The sequence below is a fragment of the Aquarana catesbeiana genome, linkage group LG07 (assembly GCF_042186555.1).
Source record: "Aquarana catesbeiana isolate 2022-GZ linkage group LG07, ASM4218655v1, whole genome shotgun sequence".
NCBI classification, from domain to species: Eukaryota; Metazoa; Chordata; class Amphibia; order Anura; family Ranidae; genus Aquarana; species Aquarana catesbeiana.
In genome coordinates this window covers 9,632,393-9,644,183 of record NC_133330.1, presented here as the reverse complement: position 1 = coordinate 9,644,183, position 11,791 = coordinate 9,632,393, and positions in this window count along the sequence as shown.

Here is an 11,791-nt window from a genome sequence, read left to right as displayed (position 1 = left end):
GGATGAGCTCCGGCGTGTTCGCATGCTGCACGTGCCGAGCCCGCCAGCGCTAATCACAGGCAGTGAGACATTTTCCCGATGTGCGCCTGCAGAGATCAGGAAATGTCTCACTGCCTGTGATTAGCGCTGCGCTGACTTCCTGGCAGGCTCGGCACGTGCAGCATGTGAACACGCCGGAGCTCATCCTTAGTCCTCACCAATCACTGCAGCAGCTGAAGGTTGGGACCTTGCCGGTGATCGAGGGCAGCAGCTATTACAGCCGTCAGCTGTAATAAATATCCCCAAAAAATGTATAAAAAAACCCATTTTTTTCCTCAGTTTAGGCCGATATGTATTCTTCTACATATTTTTGGTAAAGAAAGTCACGATAAGCGTATATTGATAGGTTTGTGCAAAAGTTATAGGGTTTACAAAATGGGGGATAGTTTTATGGCATTTTTATTAATAATTTTTTTGTACTAGTAATCTGCGATTTTTATCATGATTGCGACATTATGGCGGACACATGGGACAATTCTGGCGCTATTTTGGGACCATTCACATTTATACAGCGATCAGTGCGATTAAAAATGCATTGATTACTGTGTAAATGTGACTGGCAGTGAAGGGGTTAACCACTAGGGGGCGCTGTAGGGGTTAAGTGTGTCCTAGGGAGTGATTCTAACTGTGGGGGGAGGGGCTACATGTGACACGACATTGATCACCACTCCCAATTACAGGGAGCGATGATCAGTGTCACCAGGCAGAACAGGGAGATGATTGTTTACATCAACATTTCCCCGTTCTTCCTCTATGTGAAACGATCGCGGGTATCCCCACAGACATCGAGTCCGCGGGACCCGCGATCACACTCACGGAGGTCATGGCGAGTGCAAGCGGGTAAGGATAAGCATCTCTTTGCAGGTAAAAAAAATATGAGCAACTATATAACTTTTTTACTAGGAGCCTGGAAAGCATCACACCCATGATAAGCAGATCACAGGTGCCATGCAGCCCTCCTGCAGGCTGTCAGTGTAAGCTGTCTAATAGTATTTTTGGACCCCTTACACAGCCTTAGGCCCCCCGAGCCTGACCACCAACATTCCCCAGGGTTTGCCAACAGGCCATCCTACCGAATCCAAACACCGACCACCTCACCTTTATGCACTCAGCCCCCCTCAATCCTGTATATATGTCAGCACCCCCCTCACACACCTGTATATTAGGGTTGCCCCCTGTCCGGGATTTACCCCGGACAGTTTGGGTTTGGAATCATGTGTCCGGGTTTCCAACTGCCTGAAACCCAGACACATTATTCAGACTGGACTATGGCTTCTCAGCAGGGTTGCTGGCTTCAGATGTCTAAGCCAAGAGTGTCTGTTATACTCTCACACTGTCCAAAGCCACTAACAATCCCCTCCCCCCCATACACACACAGACAGGAGAGGAGAGAGGGCTCGATCTGCCCCTACCCCTCTGTGTCTGCCCACACTCCAATCCCCGGCGCTGTGCCTCAGAAAAGGAAAGTGGGGGACAGAAATTTGAAGTCCAGCAGCCTCAGATACATCTGGATGAGAGGTGCTGACTGCCAAGGGATGAGTGAGCTCACCATCCATCCCTGTCTGTGACTGAAGTCTCCCCCCTTCTATCTCCTGCCTCTGAGTGAGTACACTAAAGTAAATCAGGGTTCTCAGAGTACCCCTTACATCACAGTTCCCCATTACACCAGAGGCCACAGTGTTCCCCCTTACCAGAGTAATCAGAGTCCTCTCCGTACATCAGAGTTCTCAGTGTTCCCCCTTAAATCAGGGTTCCCAGAGCATCCCTAGTGTTAGAGTCCCCAGAGTTCTCCCTTACATCAGAGTCCATAGAGTCCTCCCTTACAGTGAATGGGAACTCTGCGAGTTCAGATATAAAAGGGAAACTCTGTGGACTCTGATGTAAAGGGGACTCTTGTTATTAACTTCATATGATTAGAAATGTTATTTAATTGCAAAATATATGTATAGTTTATAGCATTAAAAAAATGTTGTGCGCCACTAAAGTGTTCGGGTTTGACTTGAAGAAAAGGCGGCAAACCCCCCCACACACCTGTATATATATCAGCCCCCCCACACACACCTGTATATATATCAGCCCCCCACACACCTGTATATATATATCAGCCCCCCACACACCTGTATATATGTCAGCCCCCCACACACCTGTATATATGTCAGCCCCCCACACACCTGTATATATGTCAGCCCCCCACACACCTGTATATATGTCAGCCCCCCTCACACACCTGTATATATGTCATCCCCCCACACACCTGTATATATGTCAGCCCCCCACACACCTGTATATATATCAGCCCCCCCACACACCTGTATATATATCAGCCCCCCCCACACACCTGTATATATTGTTAGTTGCAGTTTTCAACTTAACTGCTTCTAGTTTATATTGCTTTGCCAAATTTAGCTATCAAAGAAATAAGACACAGAATATAGGTTTCTGTATATCAGATCCGAGCCTTAAAGGTCCCGTACTGTCAACCTGAACCTGTCGGCTCTTTATTGGGGCTTTTTATAGACTGGTTACAGAAGCATCAGTTTGAGCAAATTTCCATATAAGGTAACAAGCAGTATAATTTCAACATACATGACGCTAGACTTACACATCTGGAAAAACTTATGCTACGTCTTACAACTGACACGCACACATTATACAGAAAAATGAAAAACAACTTAAGCAGAACTCTAACCTATTATTTCCAACCTTATCAATTTCCCCCTTTGACATCATCCCCTCCACGATTCTGGGTCCTTGCAAACAAGTGAACAGCCGATACTTCAAAGAGTACTATCCCTGACCGCAGGTTGTCAGAGGAGGATAAGTCTTCTCTATTTACCCTCATCCCTCAAATCCATACCTGCATCTTATAAGCAAAGAGAATAGAAAAGGGGTGATGTCAAGTTACTCTTTTTGTCATTAGAGTTCCTAATACCTTTCTCTTTCTATTCTGTCTGTTCGTACCTTAATCTTCCTATATAAGCAACAGTTTATCACGGTAAGCAGTACAAAAACTAAAATTAGAATAAGTATCAGATTAAGCATCCAATTAAAAATTGCCGTAGCAGTGGGTGATCGTCCAGCAAATACATCATACCAATGATGTGTTGTTTCATCTCTTATTTGTGAGGATAAATGTATTAATTTCCCTTTATCTATAACCGCAGATATTAGATTATTTTGCAGGGTATGTTCTTGTGTCTCTATGTGTTTTCTAAGTATTTCGGACTCATTTAAGATTTGCCGTAAGGGCTCTAATGATATTATAAAAGGAGTAGTATCAGTAAGATTATCTACCGTCCATTCTAGATTAAATATTCTATGTGCATCTGGTTCAAAAAGGAAAGTGTCATTTTGCCATTTAAGCATTTTAACATTCTTTACGCATCCTGAAAAAGGGGCCGTTTTATTTAAACTTTCCATAGTTTCCTGATCATTTGTGACTAAACAAATATGTTGTGGTCCTATCTCCATAAATCTGTTTCCTACACCTGCTGGTAATCTCTGAAACTTACATATGTTAGATTGATGTTTCAATAAGCAAAGTTCATAGACTGGAGAACTTCTCCCACAGACTATTCCCTTATTAGTTTTAACACATAAACTTAGATCATGAGTCATGTTTTGTGTATCTACATAGTGTCCATAAATCTCAGGATACCAAAATTCAGGTAGATCCTTTCCTATCAGGAGTGGCATCACTATTAACTTACACATTACCTGGACCTCCTCCACTTTGTATACATCAAACTTTCCAGCACACCATCTTTCCTCACATTCAACTTCTTTTCCTGGTACTTCAAACCATGTACTTTCTAAATTTAAACCCTTGAAATAGTTCATCCAAGTGCGATAATTCCCTAATCGTAGCTCATCTCGAGCTCTATTAATTTGAATGTGATAAGATAGTGTAGAAAAAACACATTAAGTAATGTTTATAAACTCCTGATTTGCTTTCCACAACTCCAGACTAACTAGTGCTGTGTGATTAACCATAATATTGAGATATTTAGTTAATTGTACCTGGCTAATTTGTGTTTCGAATGTTGTAGGTAACCATTTGCTTGTAATAATTAAACTATCAGCTATGTGACTTCCTGCACGGTTCCACTTATTTTGTATCATTTCCATCTGTATCCCATTCATTATTCCCATTCCAGTTCCTGCAGCTCCCAGAACTGTATCATACCATTCTCGGCGATACCTACATTCTGGTAGCTGGGGATAAGTTACATTAAATTTGATTTTTGTTTTCTGTTATAATACCGAAACATTTATGCAAGATCTAGGAATAGGAATTAATACAGAGGATTTGAAGATGGTGGGTAGAGTGTCTTCTATCTTTATATTGAAACCATAATGTTGCCATTGTATATATATCCTCCTGTTGTGTTTTCCCATTTCCTTACTAGTACAAAATACCATTCGTAGTAAGGATATTGTGTTATACTCTTATCCTGATTTACCCATCTAAGATCAGTACTATTTTCATGAACTGTTACATTGATACCTGGAGTCCATGTATAAACAAACATTTGAAAACATTCAAGCATTATTATCATAGTTAGGAGAATCTTCATTCTGTTTCTCTCGGTTCAAGACTCTTTTTGCAGTGTGATGCGTGGATCCAGGCTACTTTTCCTTCCAATTTCACTGAAGTGGCTGTGGTCAAAAGCACTTGATAAGGACCTTCAAATCTAGGTTCCAATGTCTTTCTGGTGTGTTTCTTTACATATACATAATCCCCTGGTAGCAGTGTATGTGTACCTGCTATTGAGTTAGGGTCTGGAAGAGAAGAATACACACTTTTGTGGATCTTAGTTAGACGTTGTTGTAATTGTATCACATATGCAGTCAAACTATCACATTGCAATTGCATACTCTGTGGAAAGTATAGACCTAATCTAGGTGCATTCCCAAAAAGTATTTCATATGGGTTTATTTAACCCTTGCATAGCTTTTTGTATTTTCAACTTTATTGTCCCATTTACTCTTTCCACTGACCCTGAACTCTGTGGATGATAAGGGGTGTGGAAACTTTGTTGAACCCCTAACATGGTCATCACATTCTGCATGATTTCTCCTGTAAAGTGTATCCCCCTATCTGATTCTATTGTTTCAGGAAGACCAAACCTAGGTATTAACTCAGTGATCAGTTTCTTAGCTGTGATTTTTGCTGTAGCTGATTTTACTGGATAACTTTCGGGCCAACCTGAGAATAAATCGATACACACGAGGACAAATTCAAAAGGGCCGCTCTTAGGCATTTGTATGTAGTCAATTTGCAGTCTCTGGAAGGGGTATTGGGCCCGGACCTGGTGTTTTCGTGGGGTTTTTACTCTCTGTCCTGGGTTATTCAGGAGACAGATTTGGCAGGCTGCACAGTAGTTTCTTGCAGTACTACTGAATCCAGGGGCGAGCCATCCTTGGTTCACAATCCTATACATGGAATTGGAACTGACGTGTGTGGGTAGGTGAACTGCCGCTGCCATTGCTGGGTACAGAGAGGCAGGTAGGCATACTTTGCCTCCTTCCCTCCATACATTGTCAAGGTCTGGTGCTGCTCCCATCCTGACCCACTTATCTTTCTCGCTCTCCCCTGCTTGCTCCTGTAATTTACTCAACTGCTGCCATGTTGGTTCTGGGATACTCACCTCTACCGCTGCTAAGGTCTCAGGGCTTCCTTCCCCTAGAGCTGCCTGTTTTGCAGTCAAATTTGCAAATGCATTTCCTTTTGCCTCAATTGTTTTTGCGCTCGTGTGTGCCGCTATCTTCATAATGGCCACTCGTTTAACCTTTTGAAGATTGTTCAGAACTCTCTTAATCCCTTCTCCATGTTTTACAGGTGTACCTGCTGCTGTCAGATAACCTGTAGCCCTCCATATGTGGCCATAATCATGCGCTACACCATAAGCATAGGCAGAGTCAGTGTAAATATTCCCTTCTCGTCCTCTTAAGTATTCTAGGGCTTGTTCTAAAGCTTTTAATTCTGCTTCTTGTGCTGACATGTGGGCTGGTAAGGGCTGTGTTTCAATTACCTGTGTCAGTCACTACAGCATACCCTGTGTGATATTTACCCTTGTCATCAGCAAACCTACTACCATCTATGTACAAAGTGTGCTCACCATTTAAAATTGGTGTATCTGTAACATGTACTCTGTCTTAATTAACACCAGATGTTCCTTCTAACTAGAATGACTCTATTGTAGGGACGTTTAACCCTTTCAACTCTAAAAATACACTATATATGAATGTAAAAAATGATGTGTAAAAAATATCTCATCTTGATATAATAAACATGTCCTGTCACATAAAAATGATATATAAAAACTGCAACATATCTGATGGATAAATTATTTCATCAGTAGTCAAAAAAACTAAAAAGTCCATTGTTTTTAGAATGTCCTCTCTTATCAGAGGTTCTCGAGAATTTTTTTTCCTTTTTCCTCTTCTTCTTCCTTATTAGCACTATTATTCCCCCTTGCCAAATCTGGTGACTGAAGAGGCAAAAAGGTAGCCAAATTTAAAGTTGTACAGCGCTGAAAAGTGACATTTGGAGGTAAAAGTAAAGTACACTGTAACCTTAGTTGCCTAGCCATTGAAATGTGTTTGGGCTAAACTTGAGACAAGATTGCATGTATGTCATGTGTAGTGTGCACTACAACTGGATTGTCTAGAACAATCTCTGATGACTTATCTAAGATTATCGACACCGCTGCTACCGCCCGTACACAGGACGGTGAACCTCTGGACACTGGATCTAATGCTGCTGAAAAGTAAGCATATACGGTACAATTTTCAAACAATCGTATAATGGCTGCATCAAAGCGCTAGCGTGTGGTATCCATTGTCTACAATATGACACAATGCCTAAAAACATACGCAATTGTTTGAAATTCTGTGGGGGTAACATTCCCTTTATCACTTGAACCCTCTCCTCAGTGAGATCTATTATACCCTGTGATATACAATGTCCCAAAAAGATAACTTTTTTCTGACACACTTGCAACTTTTTCTTATTAACCTTGCAACCTTTTTCTGCCAAAAATCGCAACAAATTAAGGGTGGTGTGCAAGCTTTCAGTCTTTCGCTTATCTGTGGAATTGATCCTTCCATAAACTGTCTATTGAAGGCTCAGCTCGTGACTGGCAGAGCCAAATCCAATCCCTCATCTGGCATCATACTTTCCATAGATAAGTAAAATTCCAATACAGTCTGTCCTGGCATTTGTTTCATGAGTGATATTGACCCCCTCTCCTGTTGTTTTGCCTGACAGAAAGCTTCTAATCTAGCAATAAAAGGGGCCCTTGAGTCTATGTGTCTGACGTCCTGTCTCTAAATTGCCATCCCCCTCAGCTCGGTCTGCAGGTCGGTCATAAACTGGTTAAACAGGGTCAGAGTCATTTTATGTCTGCATAAATCCTCCCCATCCTGCCAGGTTGCTTCATGTGTATTCATTAACTGTGTCACAAATCTACAGAAAGCAGCTGGCTTTGCTATAATGTGTGTATCAGTGCGTACGGGGGCTACAGTTTCTGAATGAGATTTTTGTGCTCTACAAAACTTGACATACCCATACTCTACCCTCAATTTCAGGATATATCTTGTGTAGTTTACGTACTATGTCAGTATATGGGGGTGGGATGGTTGAACTAAGATTATTTAAAATTTCAACATTTTTTTTTTTTTTTTTTTCTTCTGTCTTTCATATCCCAACCATCACAGTCTGGATTATATTTCCACCCCTCTTCTTTTGCTCTATTTGAGACCTTAATTAAGCATTGAACCTGACGCATCCATTGCTTCTCTAACACCTCTCCTTGTCTGTCCCTCTTTATTTCACTCCATACATCCAGGTCTAAACCCGCTGCTCCTTTCACCTTAAATTTACGAAGGACATCCTTTAAGTCCTATGCTTCATCTTTCCCATAGATGTTCTTAATTATCTGTGGCACCGTATAATGCACCACAATTCCCTGACGGGGTTTCGTGTTCTGCTGGCCCATTCTGACAGTCCGTGCCTAGGTAGCGTGTGGGACACTTAGTGTACAGTACTAAATACTAAAAAAGCTACACTAGTTCCTCGTTGCCTTCCTCCTAGGGTGCCAGAATACTAAAAACCTCTCCGGATGAGATTTCTGAAATCGAATTACTTTATATGCTAGCCAACTCACAAATATTATGACCAGAATGGCAGCTACAACATATACAAGCATTCCTTTAAGTGACCAGGTATCCGACTAGATCTCCGGGCTTATGGAGACCTTATTCCCCCCCGTATCTGGGATCCCTCTCATACACTCTTATCCCTGCTTTATGGAGCAGACAGGGCTTATACTTTCAACCCGTCTATGGTTTATGAATTAAATTGAATATCAAACTTAAGCGTCAGACCCCCAAACTCATCATGTGAGGTAAAGGCGCATTCTGTCGCTCATTGGGATGATATTCTTTCAATTCATACCAACCTTGGCAAGGCTCATTCACTTTCTCAACAAGACAGACAGACAACAAACAACAAATAATTCCAGCAATATAAACCAAAATATGCAGTAATTCTAGACTCACCACTACAGAGGCTGGTGTTTTAAAACCAGGAGAACCGTAACGGACAGAATGGATAGGCACAAATCAGGGGAGCACAGAATATAAGAAAAATAAAGCTTTTTCTTACCTGCGCAGGTTTTCAATCTGTGGTTCCCGGAATGCCTGTCCTTTTGTTCCGTCAGTCCAATTCATCCACCTCTTGAAGTATCATCGGTGCGTCCCTGTTCGGGCGCCAGAATGTTAGGTGCAGTTTTCAACTTAACTGCTTCTAATTTATATTGCTTTGCCAAATTTAGCTATCAAAGAAATAAGACACAGAATATAGGTTTCTGTATATCAGATCCGAGCCTTAAAGGTCCCGTACTGTCAACCTGAACCTGTCGGCTCTTTATTGGGGCTTTTTATAGACTGGTTACAGAAGCATCAGTTTGAGCAAATTTCCATATAAGGTAACAAGCAGTATAATTTCAACATACATGACGCTAGACTTACACATCTGGAAAAACTTATGCTACGTCTTACAACTGACACGCACACATTATACAGAAAAATGAAAAACAACTTAAGTAGAACTCTAACCTATTATTTCCAACCTTATCAATATGTAAGCCCCTCCACACACCTGTATATATATCAGCCCCCCCACACACCTGTATATATGTTAGCCCCCCCACACACCTGTATATATGTCAGCCCCCCACACACCTGTATATATATCAGCCCCCCACACACCTGTATATATGTCAGCCCCCCTCACACACCTGTATATATGTCAGACCCCCACACACCTGTATATATGTCACCCCCCACATACCTGTATATATGTCACCCCCACACACCTGTATATATGTCACCCCCCCACACACCTGTATATATGTCAGCCCCCCACACACCTGTATATATGTCAGCCCCCCACACACCTGTATATATGTCAGCGCCTCCCCACACACACCTGTATATATGTCACCCCCTCACACACCTGTATATATGTCAGCCCCCCACACACCTGTATATATGTCACCCCCTCACACACCTGTATATATGTCACCCCCCCACACACCTGTATATATGTCACCCCCTCACACACCTGTATATATGTCAGCCCCCCACACACCTGTATATATGTCACCCCCTCACACACCTGTATATATGTCAGCCCCCCACACACCTGTATATATGTCAGCCCCCCACACACCTGTATATATGCCAGGCCCCCACACACCTGTATATATGTCACCCCCCCACACACCTGTATATATGTCAGCCCCCCTCACACACCTGTATATATGTCAGCCCCCCCACACACACTTGTATATATGTCAGCCCCCCACACACCTGTATATATGTCAGCCCCTCACACACCTGTATATATGTCAGCCCCCCTCACACCTGTATATATGTCAGCCCCCCCACACACACTTGTATATATGTCAGCCCCCCACACACCTGTATATATGTCAGCCCCCCTCACACACCTGTATATATGTCACCCCCTCACACACCTGTATATATGTCAGCCCCCTCACACACCTGTATATATGTCACCCCCCACACACCTGTATATATATCACCCCCCCACACACCTGTATATATGTCAGCCCCCCCCACACACCTGTATATATGTCAGCGCCCCCACACCAGTGGCGGAAGTATAGGGGTCGCCGAGGTCACCATGGCGACTGGGCCCCATGCTGCAGGGGGCCCTTGAGGGCCCCCCTGTTTATCTTGATAGGGACGGGGCAGCTGAGATCGATCTCCCTGAATGTCGGCCAAACTTTAATCGGCACTGTGCAGGGAGCTTGTCACACTGATCTAAAGTGAAAGCAGTGTGTGCTGTGCTCTTTGTCTCCCCCCTACAGTGCAGTACACGGCAGGAAGAGGTAAGGTAAAGCACAGTCATTTTTGAAAAGTTGCCAACATTGCCAAAAAAAGTGGGACACTTTTTTGGCTGTAGGCGGAGCTGTATAATAATTAGGGGGCGGGGCATGCATATGTGGGCGTGGCTTAGCAATAAAAAGAAATCGGCAGAAAATGGGCGCGGTTTATGTGAAATAGTGGGCGTGGCTTAAATGGGCGTGGTCCAAAGGGGTGTGGTTAGAGTCTGAGATGAATAAGGGATGGAGAGGGAAAGGGGAGAGAGGAATGAAGGGACAGCAGCCCCAGATCCTACACAACAATAGAAATATGTGTATTCTAGAAAGTTTAACAATCAGCAAATAAAGATACTCCAAACACCTGGTGTTAGCTCTTCAATCATCCCGACACCATGGTTGTTATGGTGTCAGGATGATTGAAGCGCATGATTTCTATTATTGCATTGTAATATAAAAATAAATCATTCAACTCACCATAATGCAGAATCAGTGGGATCCCTGTGCGTGTCACCTGCCACCATCGCCTGCTACCAGCTGTCCGTCTATGTATCAGGTGCCACCAGCAGAGTCCGTCCTTGCATCAGGTGTCCCAGCAGAGTCCGTCCTTGCATCAGGTGTCCCAGCAGAGTCCGTCCTTGCATTAGGTGCCCCCAGCAGAGCCCCCCTTACATCAGATGTCCCCAGCGGGGGCCCCCCATTACATCAGATGTCCCCAGCGGAGCCCCCTTACATCAGATGTCCCCAGCGGAGCCCCCTTACATCAGATGTCCCCAGCAGATCCCCCCTTACATCAGATGTCCCCAGCGGAGCCCCCTTACATCAGATGTCCCCAGCGGAGCCCCCCTTACATCAGATGTCCCCAGCGGAGCCCCCCTTACATAAGATGTCCCCAGCAGAGCCCCCCTTACATCAGATGTCCCCAGCAGAGCCCCCCTTACATCAGATGTCCCCAGCGGAGCCCCCCCTTACATCAGATGTCCCCAGCGGAGACCCCCTTACATCAGATGTCCCCAGCGGAGCCCCCCTTACATGAGGTGTCCCCAGCAGAGCCCCCCCTTACATCAGATGTCCCCAGTGGAGCCCCCCTTACACGAGGTGTCCCCAGCAGAGCCCCCCTTACATCAGATGTCCCCATTGGAGCCCCCCTTACACGAGGTGTCCCCAGCGGAGCCCCCCCTTACATCAGATGTCCCCAGCGGAGCCCCCCTTACACGAGGTGTCCCCAACAGAGCCCCCTTACATCAGGTGTCTCTAGCAGAGCCTTCCTCACATCTGAGTCCCCATTAGCAGAGTCCTCTTTACATCTGTGTCCCCATCAGTCTTCCTTACATCTG